Source organism: Triturus cristatus, chromosome 6, assembly GCF_964204655.1.
Source record: "Triturus cristatus chromosome 6, aTriCri1.1, whole genome shotgun sequence".
NCBI classification, from domain to species: Eukaryota; Metazoa; Chordata; class Amphibia; order Caudata; family Salamandridae; genus Triturus; species Triturus cristatus.
In genome coordinates, this window is record NC_140589.1 from 155,983,205 (window position 1) to 155,989,204 (window position 6,000).

Genomic DNA, 6,000 nt, shown 5'->3' on the forward strand with positions numbered 1-6,000 from the left:
ACTTCACCAAGGTAAATACAAAAGCAGGTTTGATTTGAGGAATTCTTCTCTCCTCAAACACTGGAGTGTTGGGGATGAAGTGTTGATCAGGAAACCTGGTCTTTTGAAGAAGGGTTGTTCACGGTTTATGGGACCCTTCATCATTAAGGAAGTTAGGAAGAATGTTGTAGTTTTGGATTCTGGTGAAGTGTGGAGCATGTCTCGGCTAGTTAAATGGGAACCTGGTTCTAATGCCCATGGGCGTGAACGAGGTTGTGTTTCTTCCAAGGAGCCTAGATGTTCTGGACCATGTGACAACTCTGGGACTGCAGGTTATGGTGATGTTCCTGTCGTGCCTGATCGGGGTAGTCACCGGAGATTGAGGTTCAGACCAACCTGGCATAAGGATTATAAAATGGCATAAGGATTATAAAATGTTTTAGACAGTTACATTGCAGTATTGTATTTATGTTTTTAACATTTTTATGCCACTCTTAATATAGTCTGGGGAGGGAGATGTGTTGTGGTTTACTTATATTTTCTACACATTCTTTTCTTACCCATGTGTCCTGCCTTTATTTCTTCTTACCTGTGTTGCTGGGCTGCGTCCCTGCATTCAATATGTCATAGCTTGGCAACAGAATGCTGTAGTTTCTTGGAGGCTACATCCTGGGCCGTTGGAGATTGCCTGCTGCCTGGACTGGTGGTCCTGTATATGTACTCTTGAATAAATACTCTTAAAGCTTCCAGTGTGCCCCTTTGGACTTCTTTACAGTGGTGTCTTCCGGGTGGTTGTGCCATGGACGTGACTGAGGAACAAACCAGCCCGGGGAGACGAAGCAGACGGGCGGATTTTTGGCAACTGCGAAACATTAAACTGTTGCATGGCTAGTAGAATTTTGTTGCGCTACTTACAGTGAGCCTATTCTCTACATAATGGCACATTCTTGATGCTCATTTGGCTTTTCCTCCTTCACGGTGGCCCATATTTACGTGCATTGAGCTTTATATGGTGAATTTTAATTCTTCCTTCTTTATGTCCCATAATTAACACGTATTGATTTCACTTCCTCAATCACTAGTCGGACCTACTTATTGTGAAGCGATTTCTACATGCAGTGATTCTCACATGGCGCTTCTTTACTTGTAGAATCCACTATCCCTTAGTGGCTCTTCCAAGCAACTCCCTGGGTGGCTCACCCCTGGCACCCTTAATTTTTGCCTACTTCCTACCTCTGGGTGAGACCCTATGCCATTTCCTGGACCCGTACACACACCTACTTCCTCCACCCTCTCTCTCTCTTCCTCCAACCTCTCTCTCTCTCTTCCTCCACCCTCTCTCTCTCTACCTCCCTCTACCTCTACCTCTCTTCCTCCACCCTCTCTACCTTTCTCTACTGCTCTACCTCTCTCTCTACCTCTCTCTCTACCTCTCTCTCTACCTCCCTCTCTACCTCTCTCTTTCTACCTCCCTCTCTCTCTATCCTCTCTCTCTCTACCGCTCTACCTCTCTTTCTACCTCTACCTCTCTCTCTCTACCTCACTCTACCTTTCTACCTCTCTCTCTTCCTCTCTCTCTCTACGTCTTTCTCTACCTCTCTCTCTCTACCTCTCTCTCTCTCTACCTCTCTACCTCTACCTCTACCTCTACCTCTCTCTCTACCTCTCTCTCTACCTCTCTCTCTAACTCTCTACCTCTCTTCCTCTACCTCTCTCTCTACCTCTCTACACACCTCTCTCTCTCTCTCTCTCTACACACCTCTCTCTCTCTACCTCTACACACCTCTCTCTCTCTACCTCTAAGTGGCAGCCGGAGCCTGATAGCACTGCTTGTCCTTTTAAAAAAAAAAGCATTGGCATAGCCAATAGGTTTCGCCTTTGGGGCCTTATAAATGTTTAACCATGCAACAGTTAATGTTGTTGCACCAAGGATATTGTGCTGCATAACTAAATACGTATATGGACCCAAAAGCGAGACCTATTGGCTATGCCAATGCTTGTTGTTTTTGTAGCAATTATTTTTATTGGCATGCATAAATGTGGGAAAAACAGCGGTACACACAGGACAACCAGAGTTCTTAATGACTGTAGTTAATCCTTACCTTGTTGACATCAAAGAGCGAACATTCTCCCGGCCTGTCCAGGGATCTGAGCAGCTCTGGCACCAGGTCATCACCTTGTTTTATGCTGGCACTGAGTTTCGAGCTGGGTGCGTGTTTCAAAATAATTACAGATAGACGTACAATAGATGAACCACTGTGCGGATATATCATCACATTTACCACCATTAATCTGACCATTATTTTTACCGTAGGCATTACACTATGACCTATTCTTTCTTGTCACTGCCATAACTTAATGTGGTTTTACTTGCACAGAACAGCAGTCTAGCAGGCATCAAACACATAAATAAAAATACAGATAGCCTCACCGAGGTAGCTACCGTAAGATTCTGAGATGCCCGCTTCACATCCTGCCTTTGCTCAGGGAACGACTTTTGGAATAGGAGGTCTTACTGATATTTGCTATGAAGTGACTGATCATGGGGGAACATGAGAGGGGTACATAGTATCACGATGTTTGTGGGGTATGTAGTCTTTAGTGGAAAAACAGCACAAGCCGTATATGGTGGGAAAAGTTTGATTAGAGGGCCAATCAGGGAGAAGTAGGGAGGTAACATATTAGTGAAATAGGGGAGGGTTAAAACAATGAACAATCACTTTTTGGAAGGGAGAAGGGAACCTGACGGTTTTAAATGCACATGGCAGGTACGGCATTAGCAGTTATGTATGCTATGGTTGTGGGGTGACAGCGGAGTTTATGAAGCAGTCACGGGAGAGTTTATGTAAGGTTACGAGCAGACAGTGGGGAAACCGGGGTAAGAGACAGAGGGAGAATACAAGTCCGAGCGAAGTAGTGCGGGGTAAACTAACTGACTGGAGCAGTGGTTTAAACAGAGGTGTGCAAAGTAAAGTGATTTATGTTTAGGGAAAAGTTTATTATTTAGAAATGAGGGACACAGTGGGTTTGAACAGAGGCACGGACGGTTGGTTGTAGGAGGGAGGAGCAAGGCAACACTTGTTTGCTGATGCAATGTTTGACATGGAGTTTGTCAGTAGGAAGGAAAAGAGATTGTTTATTAGTTCAAGCGTAACCAAGTGAAAGGACACTAGAGTAATTGGTTCTCTTTTGGAATAGGAGGTCTTACTGATATTTGCTATGAAGTGACTGATCATGGGGGAACATGAGAGGGGTACATAGTATCACGATGTTTAAAAAAAAAAAAAAAAAAAAAATTAATATCTATTGAGGAAATATGAATTTTATGACCAGTTATGTCCCCTATCTTAGACCCCAACGGCTCCATGTACATGCTACAAGTACATGTATGTTCCCTCTAGTTCCAGCTATGAAGACGCAAATACATGTGCGTCCAACGCCAGCATGTCCTCTTTCAGATCCGCCATGAATGGGTCAAATAGTCCATTCCTAAGTATGATTGGCCACCGACTTTATATGGTTCACTTTTCACGTTTTACAGTTCGGGCGAGTAGGCCCTGAATTCTGTCATCAAGCCTTTTCCTGCTTCTGCCTCTGAAATGCTCCAGCCTGGACCTGCATCCGTGTCCATGAACTTTGTCTTACTCTCTGCGCGGCTAACGGTGCCTGACGCGGCCTGTTGCCTGCCAAAAACTGTATTCAGCCTTCAAGTTATCTGCTCCGCTCCTCACCCAATGCATTCCTGTCTAGTAGTTTAGGTAAACATCCTTCCAGCTACCGAGCAAAGGGCTCGGCCTTGCTGTCTTTATACAAGTAATTCATAGCCCCTGTTACCATGGAAGATTCCTGCCCCCTCGCATCTCGTGTAGACACATAGACGCTTGTACATGCACTAACAGTCAGTATAGAATAGATTCCGTCCGAGAGACCTTTCCTTTTGGATAAAACAGTTCCTTAAACAAAGATATTAGATATTATTTGGGATTAGGTTGACCTGACCCCCCAGACTTCTGTCTCCACATGTAGAGCTAAATGTCAATTCCCCTTCACCCTCTAGTTGCACGTCAATCACACGTCATGCGGCTGCGCGCGCATCTCTGCCAAATATTTCTGCTGACACTGCAGGATTCTCTTATGGATCCACCCACTTGTGACATCATTTTAAATGACGTTTCTAGTATACGCCTGTATTTACGCCTATTTTCATTACGTATGTGTATTCTTATCTGTATTATCAGCTGTTACGCCTCCTGCATCTGTCTTAATGCAATGCTTTCCCTATATATATTGTTACTTGTCAATAATGTATTGCTGATCCCTTCCTGAACCTTCGGGGTGATGGAATAAGATTGCCTAGTTCGAACTATAATTCCTTTGTAAGGAATAAAGCCCTTTTCAGAACCTCTAATACCACGGATTCTGCCTCTTATTTTGACTGAGTTATTCTTACTAGACTTTACCGCATAAAAAATAGTACAGGTAATTTAAATATTTACCACATAAATTGGCGCCCGAACAGGGACACTTTCTCATCTCACGCGCCGGAGGTGCGTTGCAGGCCCGGTCTCCTGCCACAGCCGGACGGACAACAACGCGTACCCGCAGGATTTCCTGTATCTCCCTCCGACCAAGCGGGGGTGACTGAGGCTGCGATCAACACCCAGACGAGGCGGTGAGAAGTGCGAAGTATCCCGACCAGAGCCTAGCTGAGAGAGCAAGATCCGAGGTATACAGAGGCCCACCAGGTTCCGAAGTTCCGAGTCGCGTCGAGTCCAGTCCGGTCCAGTACAGTTCAGTTCCGAGGCCTTCCGTTCCGTGCTACCCGGTGAGTACCGTTGCTGGGGAGGCAGTTAGACGTGCACATTAATTTGTGCCGGTCCTGACGGGTTTGGGTACACAGATCCGGTCTGCACTGTTTTAGCAGTGTATCTGTACTGTTTAGCAGTATATCCAGTATGTTCATGTATATAATTCAATATTATCTAGTATTAGTATTATGTCAGTAACTAGTTTTCTTCTAATTATCATTGTTCGTTAAAAGTTAAATGTTAAATGTTAAATGTTTTACAGTGTCTAAAAATTGTGGTATGAATGAGTGTTCATTATTGTGTTTATTGTATTAATTGTGTTCAAGTCCAGTTCAAGTAAGAATCAAGTAGCAAGGTTTTAAAAATGCCGTTCTTTTCAAAATTAAGACAGATCAAAACTAGAAAAGGAGTGCTCGAAGAAGCTGTTCCCATTCCACCTAGGGACACCCCAGGGTACTTTATGTATCATAAACATGGCCTAGATGCCGTATTATATCTTGACCTATGGGTGGACTACACCAAGGATCTAGCAGAAAGTCAGAGGTGGCCCGCAGCTGGGACATGGGATGCAGATTGCATCATGAGAGTAGAAGAAGAATTATGGAAAAAGAAAGCCAGACAGTCACAGAAAGATGCCATTGAGTTATGGCGTAAAGAATCGCATAGGCGCACAGAGAAAGCGCTCAGACTGGAAGAGAAAAGTAGGGAGAACTCAAATAGAGCCCGAGAAAACGTATTAGTTGAGGAAGGTATCCGAGTAAAAAACCGAACAAGTAGACAGACAACGAAATGCTCTTATGAATGGTATGTATCCTCTTTTAGCCGAAGGTTTACCTAAGGCCACCCCGGAAAAACCGAAAGATTTGCCACCCCCATTACTCCCGATTAAAGCACATCCCAAGACCGCAAAAGATATTTTCCTTTCTTCCTATTTAGACGATGTAGCTCCCGAATATGCTAATGTTCCACCACACCCGCCACCTGTCGATGGTGCTCAACACCGAGATCATCAGCCCCCAGCTCCGCAACAACAAACTCCTCCGCACAATCCAGTAGGTCCATCTGTTTCCACCGTTTTTCCTGCATCCACAGTTTCTACCTTACATCCCACAAATCCTTTCGTGCCTAGCACCTCAGAAGGTGCGGCAGAAGGTGCGACAGCAATTTTCGCCACGCCACCATCACGAAGTAAATCGTCTCTTCGAGATTTAGC